We start from the raw sequence: 15,940 nt of genomic DNA on the forward strand, positions 1-15,940 counted from the left end.
GTGTTCGGATCACCATATTCGGACGATGGCCTTCATCAAATGTCAACTCCGATCTCTATCAAGATCATGGAGGAATCATCCATGGAGCTCGGGGGCTCAACGTCAACATTGCTCTCGAGCGACCGTGCTATTTTTCTGAACAGCGAACTCGTATGTGCCGCCACCGCCTCCTCGAGTATCGCTTTAACGATTTCTTCGGTGGGATTGTGCGGAATCGAGTCTACAACAATTATGCAAAATTTGATCGAGTTCCGATGGAGGAATCTTCGGCAATCTATGATATACCGGAGTCATTTCGAATCTGGACGGGAATCTGGACAAGTTTAGAGCGTGGCGTCCAGCATCTCGCTCGGACGTCCTTTTGAAGATCCAACCGTAGATCGGCATCAGAATTCCTATATATACCACCCCTCAAAATTTCAGCTCGATCCGACCGTTCAAACTCCGAAAAACCTCCGATGAGCGCAATGATTTTTGGATCCGTTTTCTGCGCGAATACGAATCCGGCCAGAGTTCATGTTCCTTCATGAACGGGATATCGGACACCCCTTTTGAAGGAATTTTTTAGGGTATTGTGCGTTGTTTTTAAACACGTACCCATAAAATTTTAAGCCTCCGCCGAGGTAATATTCACCATCATGCTGGTGTCAAACCAGTCCGGCAGTATTGCTCCACGGCCGCGGACCTGCGCTAGACACGTTGCCACTTTATTGAGCCGAGCTCAACTCCTTCGATCATCATCTCGGCAAGCCGAACAAGAGTTCGGCATCGCAAAGGATAAATCATCATCAACATCGCTGCCCCACGGATTACACGGAGTGGGCACACCGGCATCGCCACACGGTAGCTTCATCAAGCTAGCGTCGATCGCGTCACAAGTCTTGACCTGCGTTGGCATCACCATGCTGCCTCTTCTTCAAATCATCATCAAACACGCCGACCTGTTTCGACACATCGGCTGACATGTAGACTCCGGCATCTCTTCGCCGAGCTGCTCCAACGCCTCGGCTAGACCGGGGGCTTCATCATCTCTTCATCAACCTAATCCAATGACTTTGGCGTCACCAGCCGACCAACTTCGTTACAATTAGCTGGACCGAGGGCTTTGTCTCGGCAAGCCAACCTTTACCAGCATCGCCATGCCGGCGCTTTATCACCCATCAGGCAATGGGTGTGCGAATCGAGTCCCAATGTTGGGAGTCACCTTTCTTTGGATTGCTACAATAAATAAACCAAGTGCTATTTATCCCAGTAATTTTTGCTTGTTTGGGTCTATTCTCCCCAAACAATTATTACTCTGGTTTGTTCCATCATCTCTACGCAGGCCGGTCAAATGGCGGCTGCATTATCGACGGTCACGCGGTGGTACAGTCAGTTTTCGTATATAGCCTGGCAAACGCTGAATCCGGAACTCGGACCGGCATGTGAATTCGGGCTTTTGCCACGCCTTCATCGCGTCACGCCGATGCTTTGCATCAACATTGTCTTTGGCGCCAGGCCACATGTCTTTAAATAAATTATTTTTTCGAAAAGCAATTATGCAAGGATTTTATATATATTTATTTTATAATTTTTGGATCAAACTATTTTACGCGTGTAGGTGATTGACTTGGACTGCATTACGCGGTCGCTTTGGCAAGCCAACATCGCTGTCTCAAATTGGCATAAATCAGCTGGCGTGATCACCTTGTTTGTCATGTTGCCATACCGACATGTTCGGTTGCCTCGGGGACTTCGGCATCACCGAGAGAGCTCTACCTCACCGAGTGTTCGGCGCACAGGCCATACTTCTTTTATTACTGACTTTGCATAAATTATTTATTATGCAACCATTTGATTCATCATTATTACCAATATCTCTGGTTTGCACTATTTTTCTGTGCACAGGTAAATGAATCGAGTTGGGCAGTGTTGTCTCCTCGGCTAGACGAGAGGTTTCGTCAACACTTCATTAACCCGCACCGGGGGCTTCGGCGTCACTCTGCCAGCCCGCTTTGGCCGTGCTATGCCACCACTTCGGAGTGCCGAGCTCTTTGCTCCGCCACCATGGGACCGGCTTGGGGGGTGGAACCTTGTCCTACATCAAGCTTGGACCGCGTCCTCAATACCGAACACATTAACAAGTTAAGTCGCTTTCATGCTCAAAAACTTTCGGTTTTAAATGTTTTTCCTGTTTCGACCAAGCGTCATACTTCCTTGTCAAAACTTTGTCTGTGACGCACATATTCAAATACCCCGTTTACTTGGGGGCTTCCTTTATGAAGCTTTTCCTCTTGCATATGATTATACTTGTACGGCTTCGTTCCTTGTTCGTGTATTACGCCACAATATGCACCACAATATGCACCATATTGACTTAAGTGTTCCGCAAGCTGAGTTGCCTGGCTCCTGTTGTCGGTGTCAAAACCGGCGGATCTCGGGTAGGGGGTCCCGAACTGTGCGTCTAGGATCGATGGTAAAAGGAGGCAGGGGACACAATGTTTACCCAGGTTCAGGCCCTCTTTATAGAGGTAAAACCCTACGTCCTGCTTGATTATTCTTGATGATATGAGTATTACAAGAGTAGATCTACCACGAGATCGGAGAGGCTAAACCTTAGAAGCTAGCCTATGATTATGATTGTTGTTGATATCTATCGACTAGTCTGGCCTCGGTTTATATAATGCACCAGAGGCCTAGGATAACAAGAGTCCTAGCCGAATAAGCCGGTCGGGGAGGAGTCCGTGTCTTGATCGCCAAGTCTTGTGGAATCTTCCTTGTATGCGGCAGCTGTCCGAACTGGCCCATGAGTATACGGCCATGGGGGTCCTCGGCCCAATCTAATAGATCGGGAGATGACGTGGTGAGTACCCCCTAGTCCAGGACACCGTCAGTAGCCCCCTGAACCAGTCTTCAAGTTAGGGACGCTCCTCGATTCTTTCGAACTATTCTTCATCTACGGTCGTCGGTCTTGAAAACTGGTTCAACAAATCTTCTCATCTTCGATCTTGAGGATCGACGAAGTGCATCCGAAGAGTTTACACGTCGGGTATCCCAGGAGCCCCTTTAAGTTTCCGGCCTTTATCAATGCCTTGTTATTTTTATGCCACACCTCGGGTTTTGAAGTTGTTCCTGGGAGGCAGTGTCCTCTTGCGTCCGAGCTCCAACGCCAAACCACATTCGAGGTATCTTTTAGAGCCGAACACCAATACCAGACTGCTTCCGAGCTCCAACACCAAAATGTATCCGAGCTCCAACGCCGAAATGTATCCGAGCTCCAACGCCGGACTGTGTCCAAGCTCCAATGTTGGACTATATCCAAGATGTCATAGATCATCTTGGTCCAAAAAAGTTGAAGGAGTTTAGCATAACTTAATGCTGGAAATGCCCTCTACGGAGCTAGCCGCTAGCGCCCGAGCTTTATGCCGGACTGCTTCCAAGGTGGTGCACCACCCCGACCGCGGGCTAATTTTTTGTGAATATTTTTAACTGGTGAAGTTTATTCTCTGTCGATGTATATCCAGTGGCCCTCAAGGTGTGGATCAGTCTAAAACCCGAGATGCACCTGAAGGTAAGCATAAAACCTCTGTTCCTAGTAGCCCTTGAGACTCAGGTCGATGCGCGAAATCGGCCTGAGGATCAACTCCTAGCTCGGCAGCATATATAGGAATAAAATGCAGTGTAATATATCAGAGATAATAGTGATCGACGAACGGGCCCCTGAGAGAGGGTCGTGAGAAGTCGTCATGATATGTTAGCTTGATGCCAGATAGGTCCAAATGGTACTTATTATTGTCCGAAGACGCGCTTTCCCATAGTTCGATCAAGTCGAACACTTAGCCCTTTGAATTTTCTGCATTGAATAGGCAATGCAGTAGCCCCCGAGACACTGGTCGGGTGGTGATACCAGATCAGGGGATCGATGTGCCCCTTTAATATTTGTAAATAATAAGCTCGAAGCCCAGTAGCCCCCGAGCCTTAATGCGGGCACGGGTGGCCGAATTAAGGATCAATATCCATAGTAAAATCACAACTTATGTGTAATGACTCTATGTATCCAAGTACTTTATGTCATTAATGCTCGGATCCACATTGTACAAAACTTTGTTGACCGACCATCGGCCATCTGGCCATACGGTTTTATAAACAAAGGTACGTAGAGAGATATGTTATATTACTATTTAACATAAGAAATGTCTTCCAAATAAAATAGTCCCGCTATCGGTTCCTTTCTTTGGGTTGTCATGTTAAGCATGATCATGAAACCTCAGCTCTAATGTAAGAGCAAAATATTGAGGATTTAGTTTGGCAGGCTAGTTACTAGCCCCTGGTAGTGTTCGGCAATAGTCGAGGTCAAGCCGTAAACACTTCGGCCAATGTTATGAATGGCCTATCATTTAACACAGTCATCGGATCGCTGACCAGTTTACGCTTATTGTGACAGTCAGTTTTTGGCTTTCTCCACTGACGTGCTTAACCATGTGAGCTGGAAGCACAATCGCAATGGTTCTCCCTTTGCACACCTAGCCGAACAAAGCGGAACGTAGGAGGCAGGCGCAGGAGCCGGGCAACCCAACTATTGACCGAAGACACAATTCGAAACCGATGCATATATAGCAATATTCGAGAATGTTTTTGCCGAATCTTTAAAGGCGTCTGGCGTTGCACTGCGAGAGTTGTGCTGAAAACACACAAATAGATTAAAAGTGCCAAAAGCTTGGAAAACCAAAAAAGTTAGTAAAAACATGACGCCCGAACAAGATCAAGTGTTCAGTGCCGATCCAAAAATTGTGCTTCTGTCGTGTTTTGAAAACGACCAAGAAGAAAACACATTTACAGCTCATATATAAATTTTAAGAGCCCCCAAGTGACTTGGGTAAAAGAATTTTATGTATAATGACTATATGTACCAAAGTACTTATATCATATATGTGTTCACCCAAACTTTAAACGCGTCTTAACCGACTATCGGCTTCTCCCTCTTCGGCCAAGAGCCGAAAAGTGTCATGTACTCCGCCTGTCGAGAGTATCGACGGTGTTTCCGATGACCAGGCAATCATGCCATAAGGCTGTAACCGACAAAGCGCGCCTAGGGAACTTATGCTATATTGCTAACGAAGTGTAAGAAGCATCTTCGAAGAAAATAGTACCCCCACCGATACCTTTCTTCGGTGCTCATTATTACAATAAGACTTGTGCAATAGATTTTTTGTACTCATGAGTTCCGTTGTGTGCCGACCATGATTGAAAATAATAAGAGCGCTAGCTTTCGGCTTCACCCAGTCTAAGGTCAGAGCTCGGATGACCCGGTCGTGACAATCGCAGAGGTGCTCCCTTTACTCCCTAGCTGAACAATCAAGAACGTAGGGGTAAACACAGGAGCGAAGCAACCCAGCTTGCAAATCGCTTAGGTTAATATGGTGCATATTGTGGCGTAATACACGAACAAGGAACAAAGCTGTACAAGTATAATCATATGCAAGAGGAAAAGCTCCATCAAGGGAGAATAAATGCGGTATTTGAATATGCGAGTCACAAACAAAGTTTTGACAAGGAACTTTTGTCACAAACAACTTTGTGCCGAAAAGTATAATGCTTGGTCGAACCGAACAAAATTTAAAACTGAAAATTTTTGAGCATGAAAGCGACTTAGCTGATTAATGTGCTCGATGTTGATGACGCAGGCCGAGATTGTGGCGGGACGAGATCCCAGCCCCCAAGCCGGTCCCGAGATGTCTGAGTAAAGAACACGGCTTGATGAAGTGATGACACAACATAGTCGATGGGCGAGGTGAAAACCCCAGTCCGACCGCAGCAATGGAGCAGGCCGACAGTGTGACGCCGAAGCCCCCGCGTGTGTTAATGAGGTGATGACGAAGGCCCCGGTCAGCCGAGGTGACGTGGTACGTTGGTACTCCGCTGTGACAGCGCTGCCCGGATTATCTACCTGTGCACATAAAATAGTGCAAGCCGGAGATGATAGGAATAATAATAATAATAATTGTCGCATAATCAATAATTTATGCAAAGGGAGTAATAAAAGAAATATGTCCTGTGCGCCAAACACTCGATGAGGTAGAGCTCTCTCGATGATGCCGAAGTCCCCGAGGCAACCGAACATTTCGGTATGGCAACACGACCAACAAGGTGATCACGTGACCCGATTTACGCCGATTGGGACGACGGCGTCAGCTTGCCGAAGAGACCACGTGACACAGTCGAAGTCGATCACCTACACACATAAAATAGTGCGGTCCAAAAAGGATAATTGCTTTTCGCAAAAATAATTTATTGAAAGAGATGTGGCCTGGCGCTGAAGTCATGTCGATGCAGGGCGTCGGCGTGCTGCGGTGAAGGCGTGGCCAAGCCTGAATTCGCAGGCCGGTCTGAGTTCCAGATGCGGCATTCGCCGAACTGTATACGAAAACTGACCGAACCACCATGCGCACTACTAGAAAAAGGGCTATAGATGGGATTGACACTAATGGTGCACTAGAGAGTAGGTGCACCATTAGTATATACTAATGGCGCACCACCTTCTGATACGCCATTAGAGTTGAAACTACTAATGGCGCACCAGGCAAAGAGTGCGCCACTAGCATCAAATTTTATTTGAACTAGCGCGCCTGTCCAAACATACTAATGGCGCATCCAGATAAAGTGCGCCATTAGTACTTGTAACTACTAATGGCGCACCGGGAAAAGGGTGTGCCATTAGTACCAAATTTTTTTTTGAACTAGTGCGCCTGTCCAAACATACTAATGGCGCATCCGGACGTAGTGCGCCATTAGTAGTTGTAACTACCAATGGCGAACGGTGCAAAGGGTGCGCCATTAGTAATAAAAAAAATTTAACTAGTGCGCCTGTCCAAACATACTAATGGCGCATCAGGATAAAGTGTGCCATTAGTAGCTTAATCTAGTAATGGCGCACTGTGGATCAGTGCGCCATTAGTATTTTTTTTTTGCAAAATTACTAATGGCGCACCTCCAGAAGGTGCGCCATTAGTTACCTGGATTACTAATGGCGCATTTAGTGCTGGTGCGCCATTAGTAAGTGGGCAGCAACAAGATATTTTGGATAGCCCTCTCCTACCCACACTCACTTTCTCCCCACTTCATTCTGTCCACCTCCTCCTTGTCTCGGGTGCCTCCTCTTTTTCACCTCATTTCCACCATAGATTCATTCAAATTAAGTGGTTAAATTACCTTGTTTTAATAGGTAAGTAAGGGGGAAGCTATATTTATGTTGTTCTCCCTACAACAATGTGCACATGCACTTTTTACGGCCTAGCTAGATCTATGTATGTTCGTGGTGTTGCATATGTTTGTGGTGTTGCAAATGTGTTTGTGTTTGGAGGTGTACCGGTATTTGAAATGCGATAGTTGCCAATATTTTGCCGGAATGTTGATTCATTTCCGTTTCGGCGAGAATTTTGGCATTAAGCATTCTTGTTGGTCCTATTTTTAGGGAAAGTCATGCCAAATTTTTGTTTGGTTCTAAAATATCGTTTTGCTCTACCCCGCAGGCGACCATGGTCTGCACGATGACCGAAGGCATCGTGAATAGGTTTTTGAGGTCCGCGAAGGCCGAGATGCTTCAAAATAACGAGACGGAGATAAGATGTCCGTGTCGAAGATGCAAGCTGAAGAGCCTTATTGCGGACCCGGATTCCGGGCAGGTGCGGGACCACCTGCTCTTGCGTGGTTTCATGGATGGCTATCGGTGGCAAGGTGATGAAGATGACTACAAAGTCATCCATGGGGGCCGGGCAAGAAATGAGGAAGGGTAGCAAGACAACCACCGCGGCTCGGGCGGGCGAGAAGACGAAGAATCCCTAGGAGATGATCACGACGGTGATGCTGTACACAGTCATCATGTAGAAGATGCAGGACATGATGATGAGGAAGATGCCGGAGCAGGCGACGGGCATGGTCATGAAGATGATGATGCCGGCGGAGTAGACGACGCTGGACCATCGATGGGCTGGGTGCAGGACCCTCATATTCAAGAGCTGCTTCTCAAGCAGACGGATAACGCCAGAGCTGCCGCCCGAGAGAAAGCCAAGATGGATCAACTTGAGTTAGACGCGGTTACTCCATTGTATGAAGGATGCAGGCCCGAGGATACCCGCCTGAAAGTAACGCTCATGGCTCTGGAGATGAAGGTAAAACACAAAATGACCGATGCATGCTTCGACGAGAACATGTCATTCTGGCACGAATGTCTTCCCAAGGGGAACAAGTGCCCGACCAGTTTGGAGGAGGCGAAGAAAATCGTGTGTCCTCTCGATTTACCGCACGTGAAATACCATGTGTGCATGAACAATTGCATCATTTATCGGGACGAGCACGCGGAGTCTACCATATGTCCGGTGTGCGGCGTCACTCGATACAAGAAGAGGAAGAAAGCTCCTCGAAAAGTGGTGTGGTACTTTCCGATCACTCCTCGTCTGCAGCGCTATTTCGCGGACCCTAAGGTAGCAAAGCTCCTGCGTTGGCACGCGAATAGGGAGGAGAAGAAGCGAGAAGATGACGCAAATGATCCGGAGATAGATAAAAAAGACAAGATGCTGAGTCACCCTAAGGATGCGAGCCAGTGGCAAGCATTGAACTTCGAAGACTCGGAATTTGGGAACGATCCAAGGAACATCGTGCTGGGCCTGTGTTTGTGTGGATGTACAACCTTCCCCCCTGGTTGTGCATGAAGAGGAAGTACATTCACATGAGTATGCTAATTGAAGGGCCGAAACAACCAGGGAACGGCATCAATCTGTATCTGGGGCTGCTGAAAGAGGAGCTTGACACGCTGTGGAAAACGCCAGCCAATACGTGGGACGCCGCAGAGAAAGAATATTTCCCTATGAGAGCCGCACTGCTCACGACGGTGCACGACTATCTCGGTTACGGATATCTCGCGGGGCAGGTAGTCCACGGATTTTCTGGATGCGTAAGGTGCATGGATGACACAACGTATCGCCAGCTAGATAGAGATCCCGGGTCTTCGAAAACCGTGTTCATGGGACATCGAAGGTGGCTTCGCGACGATGACCCGTGGAGGAAACGCAAGGATCTGTTCGATGGTGAAACCGAACCGCGAAAACGCCCGTGTACGAGGAGCGGCGAGGAAATAGATAAGCTGTTGAAAAATTGGAAAGACTGCCCACTGCCAGGAAAGAAGCAAAAGGTGCCAGAGCCGAGAAAGAAGCGAAAGGCGCCAGAGCCGCTGCTGAAGGTATGGAAAACGAGGTCTGTTTTCTGGGACTTGTCGTACTGGAAGATCCACCGTGTGCCTCACAGCCTTGATGTCATGCATATCACGAAGAACGTGTGCGAGAGTCTGCTTGGTACCCTGCTCAACATGCCAGAGAGGACCAAAGATGGGCCGAAAGCAAGGGCAGACTTGAAATCAATGGGCATCAGGCAGGAGCTTCACGCTAATGATGATGATGATGATGATGATGATGATGAGGCGAAGCAGGACACAGAAAGTCGTCGCAAAGGCAAAAAGGCCAAGAAGACCGGAAATGACTACCCTCCCGCGTGCTTCACTCTAAGTCAGGAGGAGATCGAGCAGTTTTTCACTTGCCTCCTAGGAGTAAAACTTCCTTACGGTTACGCGGGGAAGATAAGCAGATACCTAGACCCAGCGAAGCAGAAGTTCAACGGGATGAAGTCTCACGACTGTCACATTCTGATGACACAGATACTTCCAGTTGCAATCCGTGGGATCATGGACACGCACGTCCGTGAAACGCTATTTGGCCTATGCAACTTCTTCGACGTCATCTCTTGGAAGTCGATTGGCGTGAGGCAACTCAGAAGGCTACAGGAAGAGATCGTGGTGATACTATGCGAGCTTGAGATGTACTTCCCGCCCGCATTCTTCAACGTTATGGTGCATCTGCTGGTCCATATAATGGAGGATATCATCCAACTCGGGCCGACGTTCCTGCACAGCATGATGCCGTTCGAAAGGCTAGCTTCTAGGGTTTAGCCTCTACGATCTCGTGGTAGATCAACTCTTGTAATACTCATATCATCAAGATCAATCAAGTAGGAAGTAGGGTATTACCTCCATCGAGAGGGCCCGAACCTGGGTAAACATTGTGTCCCTTGCCTCCTGTTACCATCCGCCTTAGATGCACAGTTCGGGACCCCCTACCCGAGATCCGCCGGTTTTGACACCGACACTCGTCCGGCGTAGCTGGCCGCCCCGCACCCCTCCCCGACCTCCACCGCGGCCCCGCCGCCTCTTCCACGTCGGGCAGCCGCGTCGTGGCCGTCCCCGTCGCTGTCCCCACCCCTCCCTTGCGCCCCCCGACCTCCACCTCCCCCTCCACCGGGTCGCCGCTAATACGTCTCCAACGTATCTATAATTTTTTATTGCTACATGCTATATTATCTACTGTTTTGGATATTATTGGGCTTTATTATCCACTTTTATATTATTTTTGGGACTAACCTATTGACCCAGAGCCCAGTGCCAGTTCCCATTTTTTCCCTTGTTTCAATGTTTCGAAGAAAAGGAATATCAAACGGAGTCAAAACGGAATGAAACCTTATGGAGAAGTTATTTTTGGAAGGAAAGCGACCTGATAGACTTGGAGTGCACATCAGGAAAGAAACGAGGGAGACACGAGGTAGGGGGCGCGCCCTCCACCCTCGTGGGCCCCTCATGGCTACCCTGACATACTTCTTCCTCCTATATATACCCATATACCCTAAAACGATCGGGGAGCACAACAGATCGGGAGTTCCGCCGCCAGAAGCCTCCGTAGCCACCAAAAACAAATCTAGACCCGTTCCAGAACCCTGCCGGAGGGGGAAATCCCTCTCCGGTGGCCATCTTCATCATCCCGACGCTCACCATGATGAGGAGGGAGTAGTTCTCCCTCGGGGCTAAGGGTATGTACCAGTAGCTATGTGTTTGATCTCTCTCTCTCGTGTTCTTGAGGTGATACGATCTTGATGTATCGTGATCTTTGCTATTATAGTTGTATCTTATGTTGTTTCTCCCCCTCTACTCTCTTGTAATGGATTGAGTTTCCCCTTTGAAGTTATCTTATCGGATTGAGTCTTTAAAGATTTGAGAACACTTGATGTATGTCTTGTCATGCGTATCTGTGGTGACAATGGGATATCACGTGATTCACTTGATGTATGTTTTGGTGATCACCTTGTGAGTTCCTCCCATGAACCTATGCATAGGGGTTGGCACACGTTTTCGTGGTGATTCTTCGGTAGAAACTTTGGGGCACTCTTTGAGGTTCTATGTGTTGGTTGAATAGATGAATCTGAGATTGTGTGATGCATATTGTGTAATCATACCTACGGATACTTGAGGTGACATTGGAGTATCTAGGTGACATTATGGTTTTGGTTGATTTGTGTCTTAAGGTGTTATTCTAGTACAAACTCTAGGGTTGTTTGTGACACTTACAGGAATAGCCCAACAGATTGATTGGAAAGAATAACTTTGAGGTGGTTTCATACCCTACCATAATCTCTTCGTTCGTTCTTTGCTATTAGTGACTTTGGAGTGACTCTTTGTTGGATGTTGAGGGATAGTTATGTGATCCAGTTATGTTATTATTGTTGAGAGGACTTGCACTAGTGAAAGTATGAACCCTAGGCCTTGTTTCAACACATTACAATACCGTTTGTGCTCACTTTATCATTAGTTACCTTCCTGTTTTTATATTTTCAGATTACAAAAACATATATTTACTATCCATATTGCACTTGTATCACCATCTCTTCGCCGAACTAGTGCACCTATACAATTTACCATTGTATTGGGTGTGTTGGGGACACAAGAGACTCTTTGTTATTTGGTTGCAGGGTTGCTTGAGAGAGACCATCTTCATCCTATGCATCCTATGGATTGATAAACCTTATGTCATCCACTTGAGGGAAATTTGCTACTGTCCTACAAACCTCTGCACTTGGAGGCCCAACAACGTCTACAAGAAGAAGGTTGTGTAGTATACATCAAGCTCTTTTCTGGCGCCGTTGCCCGGGAGGTGAGTGCTTGAAGGTATATCTTTAGATCTTGCAATCGACTCTTTTAGTTTCTTGTTTTATCACTAGTTTAGTTTATAAAAGAAAATTACAAAAAATGGAATTAAGTTTGCCTCATACGCTTCATCTTTTTAATATCTTTCGTGAGTATGATGGAAAGGAAAATTGTGCTCAAATGGTAGAAGAAGAATGCATTAAAAAGTTTGGCACTAAATCTTTGAATAATGAGCATGATTGCAATGTTGTTAGTACGAACTCCTTGAATATCCATAGTACTAATGATGATTGCACTAGTTATGATGAAAATGTGTCCTATAAACATGTCAATTTTTGTGGAGTGCATTGGGTTTGCAAGTACACACCAAATAGGGAAGATAGATATTGCATGAGGCATAAGTACTTAGAAACTACATTGTTGCAAGAAAGGCTAGATGATTGTGCTGAAAGTTTAAATTTTCTTGGCCGTACTTGTGGAATTTGCAATGAACAGGGTCATTTATCTATCCGATGCAAATTGTTTCATGACCTTATCGTGTCGAAAAATTGTGATGACTTGATTTCCCTTGCACATTATAATGAACTCAGGTTGCTTATGGGTTACGAAGAAATGAAATGTATAACTAAGCATCTTTGAGAATTTACCCGTTATAAACTTCTTGGTTTTGATCTAGAGGAAATTTATATGTATTGTGCGGTGAATTGCATTGAAAATCCTTATATTGCCAATTACATAAAGAAAAGAAAGCAAGTATAAGATGAAGAGAACACTAATGAAAGGGAAGAGACTTCCCAATATTCTCCTATTATTTTTTATGATGAATCAGGTAACGAGGATGAGCCTTCTATTCAACCAATCTCATTACTAAGGAGCTCCAAAAAGAGGATTGAACCCACACATGATGTGGTGAAGAAGAAGAAAAGAAAAAGGAAGAGAGGTAAAAAGATATCTCCCCCAAATAATTCTGCTCCTATTACTATTGTGCCTCATGAAAATATAATTGTGGAAGATAATGATACTTCTTATGATCTTGAAAATCTTTTTGGCACTTGCTTGGAAGAATGTGATAATTGCTATACTATTGGTGCTATCGATACTATTAATGATGAGAGTGATTATGCTTATGATATGAAAAGGCCCAAGCTTGGGGATGCTATGTTTGATGAAGATGATGTTTTTGAGAATATATTTGCTGCAATTAATGTTTGTCCCAAGCTTGGAGATGCTATGTTTAATAATGATGATATTTTTAGCCTCCCAAGTTTTGATATGCAAAGTTGTTATGATGATAGCATGCCTCCTACTTATGATTATTATTGTGATGATACTTATGCTATAAAAAGTAGTGATTATATTTATAAAACTTGGCATGATTATGGTTACCCCTTTTCTGAACATTACTCTTTTAATGTGGAAACAATTTATAGTATTCGAGTTTCTTATGATACTCCCACTATTCCGAATGAGAAGAATTTTTCTTATGTGGAGAGTAATAAAATTTCTATGCTTGTAGATCATGAAAAGAATGCTTTAGGTGCTGGTTACATTGTTGAATTCATTCATGATGCTACTGAAAATTATTATGAGGGAGGAATATATGCTTGTAGGAATTGCAATAATATCAAGTTTCCTCTCTATGTGCTTAAAGTTTTGAAGTTATGCTTGTTTTACCTTCCTATGCAAGTTGATTCTTGTTCCCACAAGTTGTTTGTTCACAAAATCCCTATACATAGGAAGTGGGTTAGACTTAAATTTGCTAGTCATATTCTTCATGATGCTCTCTTTATGTTACAATTCTTATCCTTTATGTGAGCATCATTGAAATCATCATGCCTAGCTAGGGGCGTTAAACGATAGCGCTTGTTGGGAGGCAACCCAATTTTATTATTGTTCCTTGCTTTTTGCTCCTGTTTAGTACCAAATAATTTATCTAGACTATTTTATGATTGAGTTTTTATGTTTTAATTAGTGTTTGTGCCAAGTAGAACCGTTGGGAAGACTTGGGGAAAGTCTTTTTAATCTTGCTGTAAAAAACAGAAACTTTAGCACTCACGAGAATTGCTGCCATTTTTATTTGGAAAGTGATATTTAGTTAATTATTCATGAATATGATTAATAGATAAATTCCTCACGTCCAGAAATTTATTTGAGAATTTTATGAGTTCCAGAAGTATACGTTTGATCCAGATTACTACAGACTGTTCTGTTTTTGACAGATTCTGTTTTCGATGTGTTGTTTACTTATTTTGATGAGTCTATGGCTAGTAAAAACTTTATAAACCAATTATAAGTTGGAATACAGTAGGTTTAACACCAATATAAATAAAGAATGAGTCCATTACAGTACCTTAAAGAGGTGTTTTGCTTTCTTTCGCTAACGGGGCTCACGAGTTTTCTGTTAAGTTTTGTGTTGTGAAGTTTTCAAGTTTTGGGTAAAGATTCGATGGACTATGGAATAAGGAGTGACAAGATCCTAAGCTTGGGGATTCCCAAGGCACCCCAAGGTAATATTTAAGGACAACCAAGAGCCTAAGCTTCGGGATGCCCTGGAAGGCATCCGCTCTTTCGGCTTCGTTCATCGGTAACATTACTTGGAGCTATATTTTCATTCGCCACATGATATGTGTTTTGCTTGGAGCGTCATTTTATTTTCTTTTGTTTTTCTTGCTGTTTGAATAAAATACAAAGATCTGAATTATTAAATGTTTGAGAGTCTTCATATAGTTGCATAATTGTTCGACTATACATTGATCTTCACTTATATCTTTTGGAGTAGTTTGTCATTTGCTCTAGTGCTTCACTTATATCTTTTTAGAGCACGGTGGTGGTTTTATTTTGTAGAAATAGGTGAACTCTCATAATTCACTTATATTATTTTGAGAGTCTTTATGTAACGCCCTCGATGCGGCTATATCTCCTATGTGTCGAAGGACGACTTAGAGGCATAACCGCATTGAAAGCAATGTCGCAAGTAAGGTAATCTTCACAACAACCCATGTAAATAAATAAAAGGGGAAAAGATCCATAGTTGGCTTACAGTCGCCACATCACACAAATACATGAATAACATTACATTCATCCAATACACTCATGGTCCGACTACGATACCAAAATAAAGATCGACCCCCACATGCGACACGGTCCCCGATCGCCCCAACTGGGCACCACTACTGATCATCTGGGAAAGACACATAGTAACGACGAGAGTCTTCATCGAACTCCCACTTGAGCTCAAGCGCATCTTCTGGAGCGGTATCATCGGTCCCTGCATCTGGTTTAGGAAGGAATCTGTGAGTCACGGGTACTCAGCAATCTCACACCCTCGCGATCAAGACTATTTAAGCTTATAGGTAAGGCAAAGGTATGAGGTGGGGCTGTAGCAAGCGACTAGCATATATGGTGGCAAACCTATTCGCAAAACAGAGCGAGAAGATAAGGCAAAAGCACGGTCGAACAACTATGATCAAGAAGTGATCCTAGAACAACCTACGTCAAGCATTACTCCAACACCGTGTTCACTTCCCGGACTCTGCCGAGAAGAGACCATCACGGTAACACACGCGGTTGATGCATTTTAATTAAGTTAAGTTTCATGTTATCTACAACCCGACATTAACAAACTCCCATCTTCCCATAACCGCGGGCACGGCTTTCGAAAGTTCAATCCCTGCAGGGGAGTCCCAACTTAGCCCATCACAAGCTCTCACGGTCAACGAAGGATATTCCTTCTCCCAAGACAATCCGATCAGACTCAGCATCCCGGTTACAAGACATCCTCGACAATGGTAAAACAAATCCAGCAACACCGCCCGAATGTGCTGACAAATCCCGAGAGGAGCTGCACATGTCTCGTTCTCAGGGCACACTCAGATGAGCTAGACGTCGGGTAGGCTAGCCCAGAGTTGCCCCTGGTAGCCCCGGACATCGCTCAGTTGGACC

Source organism: Triticum aestivum, chromosome 7A, assembly GCF_018294505.1.
Source record: "Triticum aestivum cultivar Chinese Spring chromosome 7A, IWGSC CS RefSeq v2.1, whole genome shotgun sequence".
Classification (NCBI taxonomy): Eukaryota; Viridiplantae; Streptophyta; class Magnoliopsida; order Poales; family Poaceae; genus Triticum; species Triticum aestivum.